The sequence below is a fragment of the Salvelinus namaycush genome, chromosome 7 (assembly GCF_016432855.1).
Source record: "Salvelinus namaycush isolate Seneca chromosome 7, SaNama_1.0, whole genome shotgun sequence".
NCBI lineage: Eukaryota > Metazoa > Chordata > Actinopteri > Salmoniformes > Salmonidae > Salvelinus > Salvelinus namaycush.
Genome location: NC_052313.1, coordinates 23560886 through 23588841, shown reverse-complemented (window position 1 = coordinate 23588841; position 27956 = coordinate 23560886). Strand labels below are relative to the sequence as shown.

General features: G+C 41.0%; 1 protein-coding gene across 1 annotated transcript in view; it reads right to left on the bottom strand.

The window, feature by feature from the left end:
- LOC120050393 (cadherin-7-like) overlaps window positions 1-24115 on the bottom strand; it is a 99886-nt gene extending 75771 nt beyond the window's left edge. Inside the window, exon 1 of the mRNA XM_038996981.1 lies at window positions 24038-24115. The gene's annotated coding sequence lies outside the window, so the exon portion shown is untranslated. The remainder of the gene's footprint in view (window positions 1-24037) is intronic.
- Window positions 24116-27956: the final 3841 nt, after the last annotated feature.

Genomic DNA, 27956 nt, shown 5'->3' with positions numbered 1-27956 from the left:
CTGCAAACGCTTTCGTTTTAGTAGTTCTATATCTCCGGTCATGTATTTATTCGTTATAGGTGTTAAAGACATCATAAGGTAGTTAATTTAAACCGACTTATAGCAGTTTATAGCAGTTTATTGCGATTTTCTGGGATTTCTTTGTCATGCGCTTTCACGAGGTGGACACCTCTCCAGTTGGTGGCTATCGTTAGCTGCTATTTCGACCGGACAAGAGGACATCTTTCAACCCAAAGACGATTGTTCTGGAGAAAGGACACCTTGCCCAAGATTCTGATGGAAGCTCAGCTAATAGTAAGCAGTCTTTATGCTGTTAATTCGTACTTATGTTGATAAATGTCAAATAATATTTCCGCCATGAATTATGGTGCGGTCTCGCTTTGGCGCACGCTGTATTGCGCAGTAAGGTTAATTTTAAAAATCTAACACAGCGATTGCATTAAGAACTAATTTATCTTTCATTTGCTGTCCAACTTGTATTTTTTAGTCAAGTTTGTGAATAGTTTTCGATTAGATTAGGTGCCTCTCCAAGATGGCGCCGGACAGATTGCTTGAATTTTTGGCCACTAATCACATTGTATAACCACGATTTGTGCCGCTAAATATGCACATTTTCGAACAAACTCTATATGCATTGTGTAATATGATGTTATAGGACTGTCATCTGAAGAATTCTGAGAAGGTTAGTGAAAAAATTAATATATTTTGGTGGTTTATACGTTATCGCTATTTTTGCCTTGAATCAATGTATGCTATTGTGGTATGCTAATATAACGCTATATTGTGTTTTCGCTGTAAAACACTTAGAAAATCTGAAATATTGTCTGGATTCACTTCATAGTTTTGACGTCTTCACTATTATTCTGCAATGTAGAAAATAGTAAAAATAAAGAAAAAATGTGTAGGTGTTCTAAACATTTGACCGGTAGTGTACATATAGGTATAGGGGTGACTAGGCAACAGGATATATAATAGACAGTAGCAGCAGCGTGTGGTGTGTGTGAGTGTGTATGTGCGTGTTGGGGTGTCAGTGTAAGTATGTGTGAGTGTGTGGGTAAAGTCCAGTGTGTGTGCATGGAGCAAGCGCAATATAGTTATTGCAAAAAAAGGTCAATGTAGGGTAGTCTGGGTAGCCATGTTATTAGCTATTTAGCAGTCTTGTTTAGCAGTGTTATGGCTTGGGGGTAGAAGATGTTCAGGGTCCTTTTGGTTCCAGACCTGGTGCACTGGTACAGCTTGCCATGCGGTAGCAGAGAGAACAGTCAATGGCTTGGGTGACTGGAGTCTTTGACAAAAAAAATGTGCCTTCCTTTGACACCGCCTGGTATAGAGGTCCTTGATGGCAGTCGGGTGTCTTGCAATTGCTGTACCAAGAAGTGATGCAGCCAGTCAAGATGCTCTCAATTGTGCAGCTGTAGAACCTTTTCAGGATCTGAGGGCCCATGACAAATTTTTTAAGCCTCCTTAGGGGGAAGAGGAGCTGTCATGCCCTCTTCACAACTGTGTGGGCATGTGTGGACCATGTTAATTCCTTATTGATGTGGACTCCGAGGAACATAAAGCTCTCGACCCACTCCACTACGGCCCCAACGATGTGGATGGGGGTGTACTCGCCCCTTGGTTTCCTGTAGTCCACGATCAGCTCCTTTGTCTTGCTGACGTTGAGGTTGTTGTACTGGCACCACACTGCCAGGTCTCTGAACTCTTCCCTATAGGCTGTCTCATTGTTGTCAGTGATCAGTCCTACCACCATTGTGTCGTCAACAAACTTGATGATGGTGTTGGAGTCATGCGCAGCCATGCAGTCGTGGGTGAACAAGGAGTAGAGGAGAGGACTAAGCACACACCCCTGAGAGGCCTCCGTGTTGATGGTCAGTGTGGGCGGATGTGTTGTTGCCTACCCTCATGGCTTGGGGGCGTCTCATCAAGAAGTCCAGGAAATCCAGGATACAGTTGCAGAGGGAGGTGTTCAGTCCTGAGCTTGGTGATGAGCTTGGATGGGACTATGGTGTTGAATGCTGATCTGAACAGCATTATTACATAGGTATTCCTTTTGTCCAGGTGGGTGAGGGCAGTGTGGAGTGCAATAGAGATGGCATCATCTGTGATTCTGTTGGGGCGGTTTGTGAATTGAAGTGGATCCAGGGTGTCTGTGTTGATGTGAGCCATGACCAGCCTTTCAAAGCATTTCATGGTTATAGATGTGAAAGTTACAGGGCGATAGTCATTTAGGCAGGTTATCTTGGAGTTCTTTGGCACGGGGCCTATAGTGGTCTGCTTGAAACAAGTTTGTATTACAGACCGGGTCAGGGGTAGGTTGAAAATGTCAAAGAAGACACTTGCCAACTAGTCAAGGCATGCTCTGAATACGCATCCTGGTATTCCGTCTGTTGCGAATGTTAACCTGTTTAAAGATATTACTCACATTGGCTACTGGGAGCCAGATTACACTGTAGTCTGGAACAACGGGTGCTCTCATATATGGTTCAGTGTTGCTTGCCTCGAAGTGAACATACTGTAGAAGGTTTTTAGATCATACTGATGATCCATTGTATGGTCATACTATGGATCATTTAGCTATTTGATAAAAAATTTAGAACACCTTTAGGTATAAAAAATATATATATATTTGGCCTTTACTACTAAAGCCCATAGAAACACATTCTATAACTCATTCATAAATGGCAAAAAGGACAGTCAAAAAATATATCATAAGAAACAAGGTTTTGAAGTGTCTGTCCTAAATCAAGGCGATATAAATAAAATTCATATTATTTCACATATTTACCTCTTTTTTTGGGTAGGCACAAATCTACCTTCATACTTTCCAAAAGTTTGCAGCCCAAATGGTTTAGACGCTACCAAACAGAAGTTGGTGCATAAACAGTACCGACTTCAGAGGAGTCTCCTGACACATTTAGAGAGGTCGTAGAGCAAAACGGAGAACACCATAGAGTGATCATAATACACTGAACCAAAAAATAAACGCAAAATGCAACAATTTCAAAGTTTTACAGAGTTATAGTTCAGAAAAGGGAATCAGTCAGACTAAATAAAATCATTAGGCCCTAATCTATGGATAGCACATGACTGGAAATACAGATATGCATCCGTTGGTCACAAATACCTTAAAAGAAAGGTAGGGGCGGGGATCAAAAAAATAGTCAGTATCTGGTGTGAGCACCAATTTCCTCATGTATCGTGACACATCTCCTTCACATAGAGTTGATCAGGCTGTTGACTGTGGCCTGTGTAATGTTGTCCCACTCCCCTTGGCTTTGTGAAGTTACTGGCTATTGGCGGGAACTGAAACACGCTGTCCTACACGTCTATCCAGAGCATCCCAAACATGCTCAATGGGCGACATGTCTGGTGAGTATGCAGGCCATGGTAAAACGAGGCCATTTTCAGCTTCTAGGAGTTGTGTACAGATCATGGCGACATGGGGCTATGCATTATCATCCTGAAACATGAGGTGATGGCGGTGGATCTCGTCATTATATCTCTGTGCATTCAAATTGCCATTGATGAAATGCAATTGTATTCGTTGTCTGTAGCTTATGCCTGCCCATACCATAACCCCACCGCAACCATGGTGCACTCTGTTCTCAACTTTGACATCAGCAAACCGCCAGCCCACACGGTGCCATCTACCCTGTATAGTTGAAACCAGGATTAATCCGTGAAGAGCACTCTTCTCCAGCATGCTAGTGGCCATCGAAGGTGAGCATTTTCCCACTGAAGTCGGTTACGACGCCAAACTGCAGTCAGGTCAAGACCCTGGTAAGGACAGCGAGCACCTAGATGAGCGTCCCTGAAATGGTTTCTGACAGTTTGTGCAGAAATTCTTCGGTTGTGCAAACTCACAGTTTCATCAGCTGTCTGGGTGGTTGGTCTCAGACAATCCTGCAGGTGCAGATTGTCTGAGGTAAATAGATAGCTATGAAAAATGTGGATGAAAACTCTCTTGGTAAACAGTATTGTCTGCAGCTTATCATGAGTTATAAAAACTCGATACACTTCCTTAACATTAGAGATCACGCACCAGCTGTTGTTAACAAAGAGACACAACCCCCCCCCTTTGTCTTGACGATGCATATAAATATCAGCGAGATGTACAGTATATCTATGTCATCGTTCAGCCACAACTGAGAAACATAGGATATTACAGTTTTTCAGGTCCCGTTGATAGGATGGCTCATTCAGTTTTTTCTCCAGCTATTGCAGGTTCGCGAATAGAACGGAGGACAATGGCGGCCTATTTGTTTATCGACGTAGTCTCGTCAGGAGGCCGCCTCACCTGCCTCTATTTTGCCGCCGCTTCCTCTTTTGAAACCAGGGGATTAGGGCCTAGTCCAGAGTAAGCAGAACTTCCAGAGCTGCCGACTCGATGAAGAGGACATTTTCGTACAAATCAAGGTTAGTTAGTTATAGGAAATGATGGCGGAGACATTATGTACAAAACATTTTAAGATCTGTGTAAAAAAAAAAATAGCAGAATTGGTCAAGAGCCACTGCACGCCATCATCCTGTATTCGATGAGAGGGGGCAGTCGTTCCCCCTGGTATTTACACATCAATATCTGGGTGACAGTGAGCAACATGGGCTTTCTCTCTAATGTTGACTGATCATCCTATAGAATCTCATGGTAAATTAGCTTAATACCATAATAAAGTGACATGTCATAGGAGACAATCAGGTAAGGTTATACGAGATGTCACAGTGTGCCAGAATGGTGCGGCCAGGTGCTGGCCATATCCATCACTGTGGTAACATCAAGGTTATCATGGGGAACACATTGCCCTGTGATATATAAAGCAAATGAACGAAAGTGCTATTAGGTCGCTGTTTCAGAGACGTGTCGTTTGTCTTGAGCTCTTTGAGGCGGTCACTAACTAAATAGGGGGTTCAAATAATATTTGAAACCATTTCAAATACTGTATCTGGGCTTGATTGAGCTTGCCTGGCGCAACTGAACCAAAAAAATTAAATAGTATTTGAACCCATGTCTGCCGCCAAAACACTACAGGATATGAGCAGGTGGTTTTATTTCCAACTAATTTACAGCTAATCTGTCTGTTTCCCCTATCATGACTGAATGGTGGCAAATACTGATTTGACTCTCATATCAAATGACTTGGTGTGAGGAGAGAAATATTGAAAGCTTTTTAGAGGATCTATGAGAGTGTCTCTTGCTTGGTTGTAAGGGTGTAAAGGAGATAACGTTTCCCTTTTTAGATTCAGCCCAATTTAAAAATTACACAGAGACAGACTCGGCGAGGATAAAGCAAGCCTCGCTGCTCTCTGGCTGCGCACATGAGCGAATCATCTTTCCATCAAAGTCAGAAATGATTTTCGGAATTCTGCCTTTCTTCAACGTCAGGGAGACTTCATATCTGCACCTGCCCGCCAAGTCATCCTAATGCCTCAGAAAGCAATCCCAATTACCACAGTGGAAGAAAATTGGATGGGAACAACTAGAACATTCTCCACCTTAATTAGAGCGCCTACTTCTTACTCTACCAACCCATTAACATTAGCATGATTAAAAGCGTCGGTAGTATATAAGACGAGTTGCCCACTTACCCAAAGGCCAGAGGATTAGCCAACAACACCATATGAATCAGCCAAACATTTTGCGACAGATTTTACTGCATAAAAACAAAGCCCAGGGTTTTGAATTAGCCATATGTCACCAGGTCTAGCTGTTAATCTCATTAGTATGAATGGTTGGTTGGATGTTTGGTGATGTGTGTGTCAAGCTCACTGTTTGGCTCAACTCAGTTCTACCTAATGCACTTTAACTCTATGACACCACACTGCTGCTGTTGAGCCTAGCATGGAGGCTAGTCAATGTAAGGAAATTACATAAATGCTAATTCTATCTTCTTGTATTGTATTGCCGACTCATGGAAAATGCATGTCCGCTCCCTTGCGGTGTCATTGGAGGGTTTCTTTTAGTACAAAGTGACTGTTAGTGAGCTGTGAGCTGTCAGTGGTGGGCTGTATTACTTCCCAGAGGAAAAAAAGGTCACCCAGAGATTGTATCTAAGGAGCCTGTTAGTGGGAAAAAGAGCTTTGATTCCCTCCCCCATAATTCTTCGAAAGGGGGATGCCTATTCATGCTACCATTCTGTGTGCTATGCATCTCTGGGTTGGGGGGGGGGAATAAAAGAGAAAACGAAAAGCGAAAAGGCTGTCCTGATTACCAGCTTGATGACTTTCATCTGAGTCGATGACAAATTGCCACGGTGGCAAGACTGACAAAACGGGGGGGCACTAGATTAAAAGGCCTGGGAGGTACTCCTGCATGTCTTTAATTAACAAACACATGTCAAGGGCGACTCCAAAGAGAGCCTGATGATGCCAAAGTGAATAACATGAGCAATTTGATTAAATGTAATTTCTGTATTTGAAGGTTGTTGGACGAGCAATAGAGAGGGGACTGCACTAGGTACACAAATACACACACACACAAACAAGTATTCTTTTGAACTTAACCACATGAATTGGGGTACTTAGAGTACTATATAGGTAGAGAACATAGAACCGTATAGTCCCAAGCTCTCTAAATATTGTGTGTACATTATTGATTATTGACTGTTGATTATTGATTGTCATTATTGATGAATCTGTTCTGAAGCCTTTGTGATTTAAATAAATATTGTATTGTTATAAATAAATGTGATATGAATTTACGTCCCACTGGTCTACTAGGGGTTAAACTGGAAAAATATTATTGCTCAAGTTTGTTTACACTTGTTGTCACAAACACACTCAAGCCCTCTCGAATACTAAAGTGTTTAAATAGTAGAGCTTGACACACATTATTTTGATTAAAAACCTGTTGGTTTAAGGGTGCTTATCACTTCAAGCACTTTCAAGTGGCCACTCCACAAAGATGATATCAATAGTTCTTACTTAGGCCGTATTCACTAAATATACTTGGATGGAGACTGTCAAAGAGGTCCTGGTGAGAGAGGTCAGCAGAAAACTGGGTCACCATCCTAAATGGCACCCTATTCCCTATATAGTGCATTATGTTTGACCAGGAACCATATACATAGGGAATAGGGCAGGGCCGGCTCCAGACATGAGCGACATAAGCTGTCGCTTAGGGCCCCACATCCCAAAAGGAACTCAGTTGGGGTTTCAACTTACTGTTGTGAGAGTTAGAATAGTACAAGGTGCAAGTTCGAAATTTGGTTGTGCATCAGCAATTTTTCTTTTGTTATGTCAGTCACTGACATCACTCAATTAGCCATGTCAGTTAACACTTTTTTAATTGGTATATTAGTCTAGCCAGCTAGCTAAACTTGTTGTAATCATGGCCGAATACCGACAAGTCACGCAGGGCCCTGACCTCCAAATTACAGAGGGCCCTGATCACCCAATGGCAAAAATGGGTAGAATTGAAGGTAATTTGTTATACAAATATAACTTTTTTTCTCCACCCCATGGCAAAAATGTGCAGAACTGCAGAAAACGTACAGTTGAAGTCAGAAGTTTACATACACTTAGGTTGGAGTCATTAAAACTTGTTTTTCAACCACTCCACAAATTTCTTGTTAACAAACTATAGTTTTGGCAAGTTGGTTAGGACATCTACTTTGTGCATGACACAAGTAATTTTTCCAACAATTGTTTACAGACAGATTATTCCACTTATAATTCACTGTATCACAATTCCAAACTCATTGTAATCATGGCCGAATCAGGCACGCAAGGCACGTGCCCAGGGGCCCTGACCTCCATAGGGCCCCCATTGATTTTGTTTGTCACGCTCACTCAGCTATCGCCTAGAGCCAGCCCTGGAATAGGGTTCCATTTGGGACACAACCTGAGTCAGAGATTGAAAGAGAAAAAAAATGACCTATTACAACAGACAGTCTTGAATTATGATATACTTCTACTGTCCACATGTAAATCCACACACACCACCACCGCCAAGAGCCCATCACAACGGAAACCTATAAGACTTTGCTAACAGTGCAGAAGAGTGTGGAGCTAAGTGTCTCTATTTGTTTAGTTGAGAAGGCTATGACTAGAGGATCCCCAGTGATGTGACTGCAGCTGCCATAAAGCCTGATGCATTCCAGTCAAAGGATGGAAAATAAGCACTGTGACTTATCACAAGGTAGGTAAACAGGCTCTCTGTACGGTGTCCATATTAAGACAGCCTCAGAGTCACAAGGAGTTTAGGTAGGTAGTGACAAAACATACCCATTCAGTCACTGACATGGAGTCTCAAAGTTCAGACTACAACACAGCAATATCATAATTGATTGATCATACTGGAATTCATCATGAAGTCAGATCTACGCAGTACACACATTATCACACACTTGCTGGGCAGAAATGTGCACACAACCCAAGACAGATATCTCAGCTACATAAAACTAGGCCCGACTGAATAAACATATTGGGTCATTGGGGATACACTCTGTTTGTTTGAAACACCTTCCAAATCAGCCCATTTGGTAATTCTATGGGAATGGCAACCTTAAAGGGGAATTTCACCCTGGGGGAATCTGGGCTTGCTTTCATCATGTCTGAGGCATTTCTAGGACAGTGAGATGTGTATCACATATAATTGCCCAGGAGGAAGGCAGGTCAAGACTTTGCGCTCTGAATGATACACCCTATGACGACTTACGTTGTATTGATGGGGGGAGCGAGATCTAAAAATACATGTAGTCCTGCTTTGTGGAATTTTCCGAAGACTATGTTATACTGATCGCACTATACATGTTTTTGGGATGTACGTAGATGTGGTCGTCCTTTTTCGATAGAGCCATTGGAAGTCTTTCAGCAATGTTCCTATCGGCGGATTCAATGCTAAATATACAAGCAGAATTTTTTCCCAGCCTTTGAAAGACTACAACTTGTGTTGGGTGGTGCTTCGTGCTCTGGCCCCCTCCCTCCCCCAAGGTGGGATTTTTTGAAAAGGAGGCAGACACTAACAACAATCCTTTGGGGAAAACTGAAAGAACTGACCTTCAAGTGATTCCTCTCATCAACACGAATTTGACAAAGGAACATCTACAGTTGAAGTCAGAAGTTTACATACACCTTAACCAAATATATTTAAACTCAGTTTTTCACAGTTCCTGACATTTAATCCTAGTAAGAATTCCCTGTCTTAGGTCAGTTAGGATCACCACTTTATTTTAAGAATGTGAAATGTCAGAATAATAGTAGAGAATTATTTATTTCAGCACATTCCCAGTGGGTCAGAGGTTTACATACACTCAATTTGTATTTGGTACCGATACAGCCTGTAATCGAACCAGGGTCTGTAGTGACGCCTCTAGCACTGAGATGCAGTGCCTTAGACCACTGCGCCACAAAGGTGCTTCAACAAAGTACTGAGTAAAGGGTCTGAATACATATGTAAATGTAATATTTCAGTTTAGATATATTTTTTTTAATTTGCAAAAAATTCAAAAAACCTGTTTCTGCTTTGTCATTATGGGTTATTGCAGGCCTGGGTAATTATTTTCAATGGAGAGCCACATTAGAATATATTTTTGCCATTGTGGGCCAGAATCATATTACAGGATTATACATGTGTTGATAGATATATTTACTGTAAATCACATCCAGATATGCTTTTTATTTTACTTTTTTAACATGCACAGAAATAAACCATATCCATGCTCTCCTTTTGGTAGGTATTTTCATAATTAAACATGCAATGAACAACACAGAGGGAAAAGTACACTGTTCATTCAGCACCACGGACAGAACTCTTGTTAAAACTCTTAATGATTTGCCCCTTTTTTTTTTAAATGTTCACCTAAAATGACATACCCAAGTCTAACTGCCTGTAGCTCAGGCCCTGAAGCAAGGATATACATATTATTGGTACCATTTGAAAGGAAACACTTTGAAGTTTATGGAAATGTGAAAGGAATGTTGCAGAATATAACACAATAGATTTGGTAAAAGATAATACAAAGAAAAAAATAACCATTCTTTTGTATTTTTTGTACCATCATCTTTGAAATGCAAGAGAAAGGCCATAATGTATTATTCCAGCCCAGGTGCAATTTAGATTTTGGCCACTAAATGGCATCAGTGTATGTGCAAAGTTTTAGACTACTAGCAAACAGTGAGGAGAAACAATAATACAAAAATGTACTGTTGTAAATCTCAAAAACTAAAGCTGGTTTTACTATAAAAAAATGTGCCTAAGCATGCCTGATAGACTTGGCTGAAGGTAGATACTACCTACCTAGGCTCATTTGTGCAGTCTGGTCAGTGTGCAAAAGCTGAGGATTATGCCATATTTCTTTCTATTTGGCTAGATATTGTTGTACATGTAATCTCTGTACCTGTGCATATGTATGCATGTTCAACTAGTCTACCCTAATGTTGCTGTCTCGGTTCAACTGTTGTTCAAACTGTATAATCGTATTGTTTTCATCTTACAGACAATATCGTGTGGTGCCTGGGCTTCTTCCTGGAGTGGATTCTAGGTACAGAAAGAGAATTCCTTTGCCTCCGTGTGTCATTGTAGCATAACTGTATCCTGTGAACTGTATCCCTCTCAAGGGATTAGACATTATGCTGGATTTCAAGCAGATGGCAGTTTGATCATGACAACACTCACATACTTACTGTATGTTTCTTCGGAATGGCAATTTCATCATGACCACCTATCCCATCATCTGCTGATAACCAGTTCTCTTAGCTACAGATTATTACACCAGATAATGTGATTTAACCAAATATTTTTGGTATCCATTACTGGGAGGTACAGGATAGGTACTGTTTGGTGTAGCACAGATAATTTTTGACCAACCTTAGCGATGCCATCTTTGTCCTTGATTAGGGGAAACAGGAGTCTCATAAAATGTCCGTGTCCAGTTGCAGGGGGTCAGTTTGAATTTAGAAAATGCTCCGTTATACTTTTTTGCTCCATAAAGTAATCCAACAATATGTGCACTGCCATCTTGTCTATTTCATGTCTTCTCACTGTCTGTTCGAGACAGATCTCTGTCATCATGGCATGCAGCACTTTGGGATGGACACCCATCTGTCTCGACCAATGAGAGAAGACTTGAAATAGACAAGATTTCGGCAAAAATCTTTGGGTAAATCACATTATCTGGTGTAACAATCTGTAACTACAGTTCTCTGCACTTGTGTGTCTCTACACCTGAGACACATTTGGACACACTGAACTGTACTACACTGTTCATACAATTTTTTGGGTATGTTACTTTTACCATATAACATTGTTGTTGAATACCCAGTTCTCTTGAGTTAGCATTAAATAGTGTACACTGCTATTTTAGATTTTTTTATAAATAAACAAACATTCTTTGGATATCTGAATGTCTAGCATCTGTTTGATGCTACAGAGCCCTATACAGCTTATATAAATATCTTCTGTGAATACATAAGGGCAGACAAATTTTGAAGATTGATAGAAAATATCCATATTTATTTAGGGTATTTATTTAGGGCTCTCCAACCCTGTTGCTGGAGAGCTACCATCCTGCAGGTTTTCACTCCAACCCTAATCTAGCACACCTGATTCTAATTATCAGCTAGTTGATAAGCTGAACCAGGTTAGTTTCAGTTGGGTTTGGAGCGAAAACCTACAGGAGGGTAGCTCCACAGCAACAGGGTTAGAGGCCCCTGTTCTACATCTTATGCTGAGCCATACTGGCTGTGTTTACACAGGCAGCCCAATGCTTGTCTTTTTTCCACTAGCTGGTCTTAATTACATCAGGTCTTTTTCAGAACTGATCTGATTAGTGAAAAAAATATCAGAATTAGGCTGCCTGTGTAAACGCAGCCATAGTCCTTTATCAGGCTTCGGTACACTGGCAATGGTGGGCTGGGGAAGCTGAGATTCTTTGTGCTTATGGTGATGGGCTTGTCCTGTCTGCGGAAAACGGCCAAATGGATAAGACTGCCGAAAGTGGTGTAGGGCTTCTTAACCACCAACTGTTCAGTTCTCTTGCAGAAGATTTACGGGTACTGCATGTCTCCTGAAAAGGCATGGTTATGGTGTTAGCATTTTACTCTTTTGGTGGAAGGGACCATGAGGTGCCATGAGGAGAAAAGGCACCTCAATCACACTCATACACAATACATTTACTGTCTAAGCACAATCCTGTACAACCAAAACCCCCCTCATCTCAATGTACTATCTGTAAACCTCTTCCAGCCCATTGACTTTGACAGATCATTCTTGTCAATAGTATCCCTTTGCAGGGGAATTTTGTAGACATGTCTTTGCATTGTGTTCTAAAAATCTGCAGAGAAGAATGAGGTGGTTGTACATCATTACTGTCAGTGTCCCTTCCTGGTTTCTGTCTCACAATCTTGGTGTGTTCCATAACCGTAAGGTGTGTCCGCTCCCTTATGCTTGTTTACCCGAAATGCCCCCGCTTCGGACTATTTTTCAGCAAGGCACTGTGGAATCACTCCAGATAACCTGAGTTTTACAAACAGAAAAGGTCAAATGAGAAGGGGGGTAGACTAAATTGATGACATGGTCTGGAAGGTACTCTGTGGTCCTCAGGCTACCTCGAACCACCTGTAACCCCATAACACCAACACAAACCATACAAACAGTATCCAATTCATGTTTATACCATGCTCAATGGAAATTGAGCTATCTTAGCCGTCAGCTTGAAATATTTTGGCCAACTTACCTTCAGCTTGTGCAGAGCTAGGTGTTGGGAGCGCATGTTGGTGGAATCAGATTCTATACCACCTACAACAAAATATACAACAATACACAATTTAACTACTCAATTGTTTTGATCTCTATTAGACGGGCTAGTTAAGCATACCTAACATGGACATTTCAATATTGTCAGCTTGCTGTTGGCTAACTAGTGTCTAAATTGGAAGCAAGATTGCTAGCCAGTTGGGACTGGCTGAGAACCAACTAACCAACCAGACGATTTATACACATTCATCATTGCTACCAACACACAAACAGAGAGTGAGTTTGCTATATCGACAATTCTATTTGTACTAACTGATTGTTTTCCAGACAAGGGTGGAATAGATGGCTACCAAATGTAGATACTCTTATTTGGTAACATTAGCTAACGTCAGTCAAAGATAGAACGAACAAACAAACATGTTAACTCTGCTAAAGGCAGCTACCAGTCAAGCAGTGACTACCATGGCATGGGCGAAATTGATTGACTGTGTGTATACCAAAAGATAGCTAGCTATATGATTTAGCTGATGGCTTTCAGAGTTCAGTACAGGACTGTAACGCTAGCTAGCTAAATTACCCAGCTAGGCTATCAAGCTAGCTAATGTTAGGTTACCTCTAATTGATAATCTTCCATTTTGTTGTGAAGGAAGACGAAAACGATGGTATCGCATCACTTCTCAGCTGTCGTTGAAATGTATTCCTCATCAGTTCAGCCTGAAAATCCCTCCGATAATCTTCTGTCACCGCATCATTCTTAATAGCCGCAAATCACTGGCAGAATCACACGGGCATGATGTTAAACAGTGAAGAACAAACAAAAAAATATTGCCTAGAGAAATCCTGAAATGATTGTGTGTTGGTCGTTCGAAGTTAACAACGCCATTATTTAAGTTTGTGGGCACACTCCCTCTACCTAGCGGGCGGTATCAGCATTCGCTATGAATACGAGACTTTGTTGTTCACAAATACACAGGGAGTCGAAACTTCCTGATTCTACCAGTGAAATGAAAATGTGCTATTTCTAGCCTGTGGTTTAGATAATTGTTTATGATAAAAAAAAGCTATGTTTTTTATGTAGAATTTACTATATGCCGTGGCAGAGCCAGGGTGAAATTGCCATTTAATATGTATATCACCCACTCTGAAATTTGATCAGCGCTCAAACCGTTTACCAACGTTTGGTGGCTGACATTGTTGAATGTGGCCTTTATTAAAAATCATAGCCTAGGCGTGAATGGCTTTGGTGATGAGGCTGTGATGTCGCCGCATCTCCCGTTGTACTAAAAAGTTCCTTCTTAGATTGTATGCTCTTGCCCAGAGTAAAGTATCTTCTAATTTTAGCTTCAGTATATGATTAGATTCATTTGTCTGCTAATTGATGAAATAGAAAATTAAATAACTTATTGATTTGTCGGTGTGGCTGGATATACTGAAGTGTCACAGAGAAGCCAATACATTACCAATAGGGTTAACTCCAGGGAGTAAACACTATGTGAATAACTGTGAGCAATGTACAATGTACATTCAAAAAATAATAAGATAAGAAATAATGAAAACAATGGTCCTTATTTAATCAAGCTGTATGGAGGTAGATACCTGCCAAAACATAATGTACACATGGCAGAAATCTATCCCCATATACTGAACGCAAGCATAGGTCAAAAACACAATATTTCTTGGGGTTCAAGAGTGCATGTTTGGAATAATGTCCTCAACAGAAGAATGGCAGTGGGAAACAAGTAGAATGCCAACCGAATTTAAATTCAAACTTGCTTCTCGCTGTTGGAAGAATGGTATTTTTTATCTCAGTTACCTGTTTCGATTGAATAGGGCTCAAGGAGTCATTCAGCAAACACAAAAGACCTGAGTAATATTGTCTGTGGATGTGGATAGCTCAGGCATTAAAGTGAATATGACTTCTGTGACTCACTCTCAATGTTACAAAATAAATGTGTGAGTGAAACTTGATACCTGTGACTGAAAGAGAACATAGGGGATAATAATTGAATTCTCATTTACATAGACTTCCATACCACTACAATCCAAGTGGATAATAACCAACTCAAACAAGCAGTACCACTTCAAACAATAAGATACCTTAAACCTCAACATGAGACAGCCTTGGCCTTAGGGAGGGAACACGTTTGATGTGTACACACATTCCCTGTAGAAGTGAATGCATTTATCCCCTGTCGAAGAAACACAGTAAATCATTCTATCGACTTAAACATTCCTTCTGTGGGATTTCAGGAACAGTCACACAGAACTCAACAAGAACCTTAGATCATAGTCCAATCCATTTCTGAATCATCCCATAGTCTTTGCTTTGCCTAGCTAGCTGCAGCCAAGGGCATAATTTACCGCTGCCAGACAATGGACTCATCTCCCCCACTGAAAATGAATGGGCCTCATTCCAAGAATAGGATGACTTCACACAAACTCTTTCCAACAAACCACTTCAGGACACAACTTAATTCAGGCTGAAGAGGCAAGAATAACACCTACAGTATTGACAGTGAAAGAAATAGTCTGACATATCAATGCAAAATCAAAGCAAGACAACACTGAACTGTCGATACCATAGCAAGTATTCACAACTTGTGAATTTTAAAGAGATAATATATTATGTAACAGGCTGCCAGCATATACCTGAAAGACTCACTGACGATGTGGATCAATTTCCAAAATGGTTTCTATTTAATAGTGCATTATACAACATGGCTTCCTGGTCCGGTATTTGATACACCCAGATCAAACTTGTTTAATTACAAACAGACACTTGTCTGAAAATTAATGTTGATACCGTAATCTGATTAGTCATTCCATGAAAAATGACGCCTCAAATTCATTGTCTAATTCTATTTAGAGGGAAAAAAGCTAATGACAGGGCAAGTTGACTCCTATTCATCTCAAGCTATACTGTAATTGGGACTCGTTTCAGGAAACGAGGCTTATGTCGAGCATCACTACTTCACAGGAGAGGAATTTGAACGTAAACATTTTGTTTTAAAATTAAAATGTTTTTTTGGGGGGAAGAAATGCCTTCTGAAACATGTGAACTTTCATGTGCTTTAATAACAAACATATGCCATTTGTAAATACAAATACAATTGTTAAATTACGAGCGTAGTTGTTTTAGCCACGGAAAAAGTGAGGAACCTTCCCGCTAGCCATGGCTGAGATAATGGATGGGCTGGGCATGCCCGAGAGATGAGTTCGGATTGGTCTGCCATGTAGCACGCTTCTGTCTATAACATGAGCTGCTCAATATGTGTAGGTAATCCTTTCTAATGCAGCTTTTTTTAACAATATTACGAAGAACTGCAAAAGTGTTGCTAATGCTCTCCACTTTCTGGAGGACTGAGGTTTGAAATCAGTGGAATGACCAGTGGAAGCAGAGTATGATAGCTAAGGAGGTGGAGAAAATTCAGGCGTTTGATTGCAAATATGTGGAGAGAGTCGAAGAGACAGAAGTCTGTTGTATAAAACACCTGTCTCCAGATTACATCTTCAAACTAAGGGCAACCAAGGTATCCATGACAAGGAGGGAGAAGCGTTCATCCCTATACACACGTAAGAGAGTCTAGCTAGCTAAATTTTCAAATATCATACTTTTCTAATTTTGTCAGAAAGTAATTTTCATTGCAAGTTAAAGCGTACCGTTAGCTAGCTAGCTAATGTTAGCGGGCTGGTTCGCTAGCTAACATTACGTGTATGATTTGTGTAGTAATATTATTCGTATCTCAGAGCCATTTGCATTGCTAGTAATAGCCTAATGTTAGCTAGCTAGCTAACATTGAACCTAGTTGGTTATCTTTAGCTACCTGTAGATTCATGCAGGGTAGTAACATTATGAGTTAGGATTATGGTTCATTGTTTAGCTAGCTAGCTAAATGTCTAAACAAAAGATTCCACTATACAAGTAAACATTTCACTGTACCGTTTACACTTTCTGCATCCTGTGCATGTGTAAAAAATAAACTTAGATTTTATTTGATATAGTGTGTGTTCACCAGAGATGTTAATGTGAAGAACAACATGGCCTGCACCAAAGTCAAATAAGGATATAGCGTTAGGCCAACGAGACAGTGTCCAAGTTCTAAAATTCTTCGGTAGAATACCCTGCTTTTATTTCGTCACACTCACAACCGTAAGCTATTTTCTGTAATTAGCTTGCCATTAAATTATAAATAATGATCTTGTTTTGAGTTTATTTTCCTGTAATAATGAATACAAATGAGCTCATGTTAAGACGTTGTCAGCTATATGATATGGTCATTATTTGAACTGGCTAGCCAGCTAACTTAACGTTAGCTAGCTAGCTACCTAATAAGCTAGAAACTAACCAAAACATTGTTTAGAAAGTTGCTTTTAGTCGCCTGGTTTGCTAGATTGACATATACAACATACATTTTTAAACGGATGGTTTACTGGTGTTAAAATACAACAGTTATGCTATTTTGGACCACCATGCTGCTGATGTCATGCAGCCACTTTGATATATCAGCTGATGTAAGAAGGGCTATATAAATACATTTGATTTGATTTGTTGTTTTTGTGTTTATATTTTTTTTAAACGACAACGACAAGTTTGATGTCAGACGACTATAGAATGTTCATGATGTCACTGTGACAACTGTATACAGACATGTCAATAGACCTAGTATAAACCAACCTTTAGTCTTGATATCTTTGGTTGTTTAGTACACTACCGTACTCTCTCTGTTTAGCACATGGCCTCACATGTGAGTCCTTACAGAGATTGGTGGGGTGTAGACAAAGAAGAGCTCTCCAGTAGGTGTATTAAAACATTCAAGGGCCATTTTCTCAAAATGGGGTTACAAGTTTATCAACTTTCAAATCAGAATTACTTTCTCATTGTTCTATAGTGTATGATATACCATTTTCTAGCTCTACTTTTATTCAACGTTAAAAAAACTACTTAAAATGTTGCTACATAAGACCAAATCAACCCTGTCTGTCACAATTTTGTGTATTTTAATCATTCAAATAACTTATTTTCTTGAGGCCCAACAGCTATGAAAAAAATTATAAGTTGATTGATCCAAAGTCTCCCCTGAGCCAACATTGTCAATTTTTCGGAAGATAACAGGCAAGACCATGTACAAGGCACAGTGTGTGTATGTGTGTGTGTGTGTGTGTGTGTGTGTGTGTGTGTGTGTGTGTGTGTGTGTGTGTGTGTGTGTGTGTGTGTGTGTGTGTGTGTGTGTGTGTGTGTGTGTGTGTGTGTGTGTGTGTGTGAACTTGAATTGAAGCATAATATACATTCCCTTTGTCTTTGTTGTCATACATTACTTTCAACAAAAGGCTGAGGACACCTTATCAAAAATTCAAGGTCTTACTAGTTTGGATCCCTAAAAGTCAATATAGAACTTCAACAATTTCAACAACTCAATCCCCTACCTCTAACCATACCTCAAACCATAATATAACCTATGATAAACAAACAATTCCCAAGACACACCATCCATCCCTCTTGGGCTCCCTTCATATGAGCAAGATACCGTTTTACTAGGGGGCATCAAACAAACTAGAATGGAACTAGTCAGCAATGATTTAGCTCTTCTCTCTACCTCTGTTTCTTAGCAACCCTACCAGCTGTGTACCATAAAGTGGAAAAATCAAGCCCAAAGGATGCTTCTCGTGGCAAGGTGATAGGTCAACAGTGATCCTCTGCTCTGTACCTTGCACTCTCATTCCCCAGGGGACATACCTGCCTCAGCCCCCTAAAGCCCCGATGTCTTCTGCCCCATCTCTCAAGACAAAGAGAAGTTAAATAGTTTCTTATAGTGTGTACACTGACGCATCAGTCACAAATAAAGGGTGAAGTGAAAGAGTGTCTGCGTTTTACACTGTATTTTGGAGAAGACTATCAAAAAAAGTCCTAACAATATTATTTTTCTGCCACAACTAGTCCTTTAAAAGGTGCACCACTATCAGCATCTATTTTCATTCCCTGGATAATAGCATAGTGTTGCCTTCCAAACCCCCACTAACACAACATTCCCAGAGGCCCCAGGCTCCATGATGAGCTCCCCCACTCCCATACCCTCTCCCTGGGGTAGTTCCTAGGATATGATGACCCCCCCGTCAGCTCAAATTCTCTCATCTTCCCTCCTCTTTAGCTAGCGCATGCGGCCCCTTCCACTAGCCAGCTTTGCCTCCCTGTTTGTGGTAAATGAGTGGAGATAGTGATTAGATAAGATTGGGACTGACCCCTCAGTGGAGGCATGGTGTAGCATACCGGGCTCTATGACACTAATCTATTTGAAAGGGAATCTCTAACAGAATGCTAATGAGGGAGCTAGCATGGGTATCATCCTGTGTGTGTGTGTGTGTGTGTGTGTGTGTGTGTGTGTGCGTGTGCATGCGCATGCGCGCGCGCGTGTTTTCTTCAAAAATGTAATGACTTTCGCTATAGGCTTAGTTATTGAAGTTTATTTGCCACCAGAGTAGGAATGATTCAGCCAAGAACTAAAGAGGGAAAAACATTTCGCATCGCAACTGGTGGTGATCAGTAAAACCCAAGTTGCAGATCCACTTGTTTTCAAGTTACAGACTACATGTTGATAGAGCATGTGTACTTTGTACTTCGTGAACTCAGTACAAGTCTGCTTTAGCTCAAATTTCCAGCTGCTCATCCACAGATGTTTTCCGATCTCCTGCCTCTCCTTGTGCTTCTCTATTCACATGGACAAAGGCCCATAGTTGTGTGTTTGGCAGGGAAAAGGCTTCACAATACTGCCCTGAAAGCAGCCATTAAAGGAAGAAAAGGGAAATAAGTCCATCCATTAATTGGATGGTTATTCAGGCTTTCAGTTTCTGAAAACAGGCTCTAAAAATAAGCTAGATGCAGCACAAGGGTCCTGTCTGTTGTGCCCTACGATGGTCCATTTGACGTGAACGGGCGCTCTGCTTGCCCCGAGGGTTGATGGGCAAAGCACTGTAGCCACTGAAACGTGAACAGACCTATGGGAAAGGAGGACACTGCCGTGGTAGGAGCTCATCAACAAAGTCAGTATAATGTTTTTCAGAAGTTTGTAAAATTGCTCAGAAACTGTGATTTCTGTACACGTTCTGGTAAACACAGACAAGACACAAAATGAAAGCTTAGAGATAAAAGTTGACTCAACTAATTAGGAATAAAAGTGATACCGAATTGCATGCCTACTTAGATCACTAATTCAGCCCAGACTCCACACTGGTACTTGCAAATATTTAGTAACTCGAACACCCTGTGCACAAAACGATAATCACCGCACATAATCACTGCAATTATGTCATGTTTACCGCCGAGCATCTGTTAAGTGTAAGCACTACTCCGACAACACCATTCCCACTTGCTTAAATATGCGTCACCAATTTTCAGACGACACTGTGTAGTTTTGAGTCTTTAATGTATGTTTTCGCCGGCTTGCTGTGACTGCAGCTGATTCTAGGCCAGTGCACTTACCCCAGGCACAGTGCCAAGGCATAATGAGACATTTGGTTCTGAATTTCACAATCTGACAGAATCCATTAAAGCCAAGCAGGGCTGCAGATGCAGCAGCGGCGGGATCAGCCAGGCCAAAGTGATGACTTCCCATTTCCCCCACATTATATCATATATCCCCCTGCTTCTGCTTAGACAAATGACCAGATCCAACTAGGGGGGTCTGTCGGATTGTTTGCACACAGATGCCAAATTATGGCTATCCATGGCTGGCACAGTGGCACTATTGACTCAGTATACATCATTATTAAGAGGGACTTACTGTGTAATAACCAACAGCCGACCAGTGTTGAGATATTCTGACTCAAGCATTGCATGTACAGAAATGTCCAAAATGATGATGATTAAGATGATTATGTACAAGAAATCACACTACATTATTTTGGGATTATCACTGTTATTAATTTTGGCAATTCACATAAAGACTGATAAAATGCAATTCCACCAATCAATCAAAATATGTTGCATCTAGTAGTGGCCACTGTTTCTTTGAGTGCAAGCATACATATCAATATGGAGACACAATAAGTTCTTCTTCATTACATAAATAGGAGGACTATCACAGCAAATTCTCCAGTATTAAATTAATACTGAGAGTGTTAAATCAACACTGAAAGAGTGGGCAATATACACACTGGAACCAGTCTTAAATTAAATTAACACAGAGTGTTGAATCAATACTGAAAGAGTGGGACCATATACACACTGGAACCAGTGTTAAATTAATACACTACTTAGTGTAAAACCTATTCAAATATTTCCCAGAGTGCCTTGTCTTTTGAGTGAATTCTAGAGTTACCAACCATGAATATAATTTTTTTGTGACAGATACATGGTTGTTGAATTCATTCCTTTCCAATCCTGTGGCCTTCAAAAAGTGAGTTTCTATGTGAATGTTATCATTAAAATTAAACTTATGACAATAAATTACATATCGCACACTGATTATTTACAGGCCACATCAAGTAGAGTTTGCAAACTTCCAGTAACTTATCCAAAATACTCAGATATCCTGGTTGAAGGACTCCGGATTCGAGATATCTTCCACCTGGGAGTTCTGGGAAACCTGGGAATTTCAGGAAAGCTCCCAAATTTTTGCAACCCTACATGCAAGTCATATTTTGCTGGCTTGCAAAGTGATGTGTAAATCATATTGGAATCCACCCAGAGTTGGCTCGCAAACAGTTGAAGCTCTTCTTCACCTACAACTTGAATTCAGAATGCCTGCCAGAGTTAGGAACAATGTAAGGATACTACATTAACCATTCAAACTGGAACAACCATTTCAGTAACGGGTAAAAAAAATTCTAACTAACAGATTAGATTAGTTTAGAAAAATGTATGTTATTTATCTTTGTTTAGCATAAGATGTATCAATCAATGTACAAGCAAAAACACATAAAAAAAGATAGAAATCAACCTGCAGTAAAGCATGCTTGGAAATATGATAATGACGGGCTTGGTTTTGGTTCAAAGTGAGTTTCAGGCCCCTGTATTAGGGGAAAACTAGGCCCTCAAACTAAGGCCCTATGAAATACCTACGGTATTGCATTAAATATATACATGTTTTATGATAACATTCACTTAGGTTCTCACTTGAAGTCCATAAAACAAAAAAACAAATGAACGCAAAGTTCTGACCTCAGCCACGAGGTCAGAACTTCCTGTCATGTCAGAAACAGTGTCATGACACCTAACGTGACAGTCCCTTTTGCTCCTGGGCAACATGCATCACCTCTAGGAATCAACAGATCTGATTGGTCAGCCATGCGAGGGGGTGAGAAGTTAAGGTTTGAGGCAGGCAAAAATCTCAGATCCTCTTGTATCCTGAAAGATGATTCAAATGGATGAATAATTGCCCATGCTTCTTAAATACCTACAAAAGCTTCCTATTAAAAGCTGTGGACCTTGTCTCCGTTGACACTGAAGAGTGTTAAAATGAAGTGTTTTGTAAAACCAAAACTAGTGGCAACTGAACTGCCACCATTGCGAAGGAGACAAAACCTTCTTGCTGGAGTATTGAAACACATCCTCCTGAGATGTTTTGAAACATTACATGGTGTGTTGTAACAATACTTAAGTGTGTAACACCTTGCCAGGAACTTGGAGCACTACCAGAAAAGGAATGAAATGAACAGATTGTTGGGCTCCTGAGTGGTGCAGTGGTCTAAGGCACTGCATCTCAGTGCTAGAGGCGTCACTACAGACACCCTGGTTCGATTCCAGGCTGTATCACAGTCGGACGTAATTGGGAGTCCCATGTTGGCCCAGCGTCGTCTGGGTTTGGCCGGTGTAGACCATCATTGTAAATAATAATTTGTCCTTAACTGACTTGCCTATTTAATTAAAGGGTACATTTTTTAAATAAGTATATGGTTTTTTTTTTTGTCAATTTCAATTTACCCCAGAATTTATGTTTACAGTGTGGCTGTGTGGTTGAGTGGGTAATATTCCAATGAGACTACAATGAAATGTGCTATTTTACTGCCCCGGAAGTCAGGGGTTCAATTCCCGCTTCTGCCTGTCCCACTTTGACTCCTCTGTCTCCTCCTGTTTCTAATCTGTCTAAACAAAGCATAAAGTGTAATTCCACAAAAAAAATATTCTCCATAGGCCCTTATCCTCAATCAATATTTAGGCTATAGACCATTTGTATTTCTTAACCACTTGATTGTATGAGTGACAGTTTTTTGTGTTTTGATGCTACTATTTCTACAGTGTACAAGCCTGACCGAGTGCTTGGAGGGTAATGAAAAAGGTGCTTTTATGCACTTAACTTTATCGTACTGGAGTTGTACGAGTCAGAGAAGAAACTTTGACTTCACGTACACAAATCTCAGGTTCAACTCAGTGGCCCAGATTGACCTTCTGCACCGCTCTGCACCGCTCTCATTCCAACTTTAAAAGGTCAACATTGTACAAAGAAACCAATCGAATGACTAACAAAGACTACAAATAAAGAAAAATAAAATGCATACCACAACCATAGTAAATACACATAATCACTGAGGCCAGTATATGCAGTATACTACATAAAGGTTTCACTGACACTAAGGATACACATTGTGATTTGGCTTCCTATCCATAACATTTCTCCAGCACTCAATGGGAGATAATGGGAGAGTCACAACTATCCTAATTCCTGCTGCTGGAACCACTTATCTAGTTCAGAGACTGTCAGGAAGTGTGTTTGTGAGTGCAGAGCCTGCAAACACATGCAGACCTGAGCAATTATCCTACAGATGAGCGGAAAGCTGAAACCTGATTTGATTATAAGACCACGAAATTCCTCAAGAAAACAGAAATCCAGGAAATGCAAATGAGGCCCATCTGCCCAATTTGAGCTCAGGCCCTCACTGAGAGGGAGCTGTCTGCTTAAATGTGGTGCTGAAATGAGCTGTGGTTACTGGCACCTGTTGTGAGTTGCTGATACACTAATACAGTTTAAAAGAGAGAGTGCAACATGTAATAAAAATGTTTAAAAATAGCATTGTGTGATTAATGGTTCAAATGATCACTTACTCTAATTATTGAAAAATAATGTATATTTTTTTCAACCTGTTTGGAATGCAATAAACTTGAGAGACAAGCAACACATGACTGAAACATGAGCTTAAAATGACAAATTCTATAAATAGAATGGATGTGTTTAACAAAACAAATAAGCAATCAGAGTGACTTATTTTGACGTATTCTACATGTTTTCCTAGTGATCAGAGTGATGAAATCTTGTAAATTGTTATCTAAAAACATGGTGCAGTTAAACAATATCTATTGTTTGTTTCTCATCCAAACTGCTATATAAATACACATGAAGTGCAAACACTTACCTTGCCAACATACAGCGGTTCTTCACCTGTGTACTCCTCCAGGACAAAGAATTGGTTCCATACCCAGCTGCGTTTGTGCCTGCGAAGCAGCTCCCATGGGCCTCCAGCAGTGTGCTGGGCCTGGTTCTGTGTCCCAGAGGCCCCAGAGGCGGAGATCAACCCCCAGCAGCCCAGCTCCCAGAGGGGAAGCAGCAGTGCCAGGAGAGCACCTGCTCTCCACACACTTCCTGAGCCACACCACCTCATTTAGGCCCCCTCCAACAAGCAACAAGACCAGGAGAGAGAAAAATCACACAGCGGAGAAATGTCAAAACCCTCAGGGCCTGATCCCCACTGTCCTCCTGAACCAATGTTTTGCCAAAAAGAAAAAGAAGAAGACCGTGGATACAACCCTGAAGAAGAGAGTACTTGGATTGAAGAAAAGGGAAAAAGTCAAGCTCTGGGTATTGGAGTGGTGCTGCTGTTCATTGGTCTTGATTGTAGACAAAAGCTGTGGTAATTCCCTCCACTTTGGAGATAGAGGGTTGACATTCGGGGTAGATTGAGGGTCAATGGCGACGGGGAAGCTTGCTTCTTCACCACAGGGGTGGAGTAATTGGCACCTATCAGAACAAAGGGATGAGGAGAGCGAGAGAGAGAGAGAGAGAGAGAGTTAGAGAGAGAGGGAGAAACTGCCATCAGCGAAATTGCCTCAGTGACCGCAGTCACTTTAGACACTAAGTAATGTGCTTGCTGATGCAATGATAATTACATTTTTCAACCACTGATAAAGAAATCGAACAAAAATGAATAGACAGTAAATATGGTAAATACAATTAACATAGTATCCTTCAAGGGCCCATAACGTTCTACGTACTAACCTACACTGTACATTCCCAAAAACCAAATTGAGTGAGGTCAAATGTTAACAAGAATATTGGAGCAAAATGACCTGGCTTATCTATGTACACAAGCAAAGTGATTTCCACATACAGGGGAAAAAATAGTGGGCGGTAGGAATAACAATTAAATGTCGTTCAGCCTTCTTTCGTGCTGAATTCACATTACTGCAGATTTACCTTTTCCAAGGTCGTTATTTTGTTACATTTTCTTTGTAGAAGGGCACAAAGTAATACCGCTATGGTTCCCCACACAACACTAACAAGGCACCTGATCTGTTTGGCAAGCCCTCATCCACAAGATTAAAAATAAATCTGAGCTGTCAGCAACATGACGGACCGGTTCGTGTTCTGACCTCTACTCCCAGCAGTTTGTGTGTGTGTGGACTACGGAGCGCCGTATGAGCATGCAACGCGATCTCTGCCTCAGTCACTCAGCCACCATCATGCTGCTGCATGGGATTGACTACCAACGACCAATCATGCCATTAGGAACTAGTGGAAGTAGTGAAATAGGCTTATTATGATCGATTGTTGTCTAAGCATATATCACACCACATCCCAGCGACACCACCATTGGAGAATTACCTGAGCAGTATACTGTGACTTGTTATCTAGTTGAGAGCTGAGCAGGCTTAGCCATAAAAGAATGTAACGAGAGTGTGAAAACGCGAAAGTCAATCCATTCACTGGGTACATGACCAAATATCACTTGACTTACCAATTCAAGTCAGCCAGAAGAAAACTCACACCAACAAATCCCAAGAGGACTACTGAAACTGAAAGCGAGCTCTTAAGAAACAGAAACTGAGACTCTTGCCCATGCATACATCCGTTTCCTCTCTGACCTGTTGTTTTCTCTCCTCCTATAGACTATAGGCAGATGCCTTGGCCAATGGAGATAATTACCTTGGCATGCAATGTCCTCTCTCTTCCCACACAGTCTCTAAGCACTCATTGTGTTTTCTCCTCTTTCTCCCCGGGAGCTAAATAAAAACAGCTAACACCACATCCTGCTGGAAGTCATTTGCTCCGCTCCACTCGTGCCTTAACGAAGTCATTATCAAGTGCTGGTAATTAACACATAGAGATAAATGATGGTATCATGCACTGCTTCAGAAGTGTTTTCATTTCACATGGCTGCGGCTTTATTTCGGGAGGCAAAAAGAGCAGTGACACTTCACAGAATTTCAACCAGCCTGTTTCCACCTTCACACGGTTATGCTAGTCCTGCTCAAACCTGGTATAAACTGAGATAAAGAAGAGAAGGAGAAGACTAATTAGATGAAATTGCTGCCAACTCATATTTAGCGACATCAATGGTTGTTTCAGTGGAGACATCCTCTAGCAAGAAGGTTCTTTGCAACCATTCAGACCGCAAAGAACCCTTTCCAAGAGAAAGGAATCTTTGAGTAGAAATGGTGCTCCATAGAACCATTGCTCACTTTTAAGAAACAGAGCGCTTTTAAAAAATTTAACTAGGTAAGTCAGTTAAGAACAAATTCTTATTTACAATGACAGCCTACCCCGGACAACACTGGGCCAATTGTGTACTGCCCTATGGGACTCCTGATCACAGCTGGCCGTGATACAGCCTGGGATTGAACCCAGGTCTGTTGTGACACCTCTAGCACAGCGATGCAGTGCCTTAGACTGCTGCACCACTCAGGATCCCCTGGGTCCCACTTGACCCGCCAACAGACAAACATCTCAAGGTGACCTGTTTGTGTCCTGAATGTGAAAAGCCTAATGATGTACGGAATGGAAAACACACGCACACGCACACGCACACACACACACACACACACACACACACACACACACACACACACACACACACACACACACACAGGGAGAAAGTAAATGCAAGTTCCTGCATCCGATTTAATGGCAGGTAGTGGTAGAAAGTGGAACAGATCTGGCTGGAGGGCAGAGAGAACCAAGAGAGCCGTAGAGGCAGAGGCAGGCAGGTTGAGACTGTGGTATTGTGTTGGAGAGGATCTGCCCAGTGCAGGGTCAGACTGAGGCGAGCAGACAAATTAATGCTTCTTATTGTGCTTAACCCAAAGCCCCACAGAACGGAACTGGGAATGAATTGTAGGGAGAGTCAAGAGCTCGCTGACGCTATGTGCATCAATAAGAAACAGAAGGAGCAAGAGAGAGAGGGATGGAGAGAGGAAGAGCAGATGTTTACAACCTTCAGTGTACAGGAGAAATATCTGTTTTGTTTTGCTTGAAGAATGAAGTTGTCCTTCCACCATTTGCACTTGAGGATATAACAAAAGGATATAACAAAAGGATATAACAAAAGGATATAACAAAAGGATATAACAAAAGGATATAACAAAAGCATCACCTTACACATCGCTGATTTGGAAGGTGTTTAGTTGCTTTAAAATACCAGTAGTAAAAGGGAGAAATTAGAGTGTTGGAGAGACAGTGATAAGTAAATATGAATCTGCATCATGTACCAAGGGTCTCGGTCTCTCTCTCTCTTTCTCTCTCTCTCTGAGGTCTCTAATCCCATTTGCCCGCCTCACAATGGGATTAAGAGTGCTTAGTAACCAATCACTAATTTCCGCCCTTTCATATAGCTTGTAGATTTCACAGTGTCTACCGGGGCACAACAAATACACAGCAAAATTGGAAGTGTTAAACTTACTCCCTGTAGTGTTAATTCTAACACTTTTGCTGTGTGTATGCAGTATGCATCTGCTCTTAACAGAGTGAATTTAACACTTTCAAAAGTGTGTTCAAATGTGGGGTAAAAAACCCACACAATTTCCATCTACAGTGGAATGAAATATAATGAAATGGTGTATGGTGTAAAGCCTAATTTGCATATTTCCCAGGGTCCCTTAAAAATGTTTGTGAATTTTAGAGGGGTCCGTGCTATCCGGGATCCTTGGGACTTCCCTACCCCATTGAAGTTAAAATGTAAAATGGTTAAGGTTAGGGTTATGGTTATGGTTAAGGTGACTTTAAGGTTGGGGTTAAGGGTAGGGATGTCCCAAGGATCTGGATTGCACTGACCATAATAG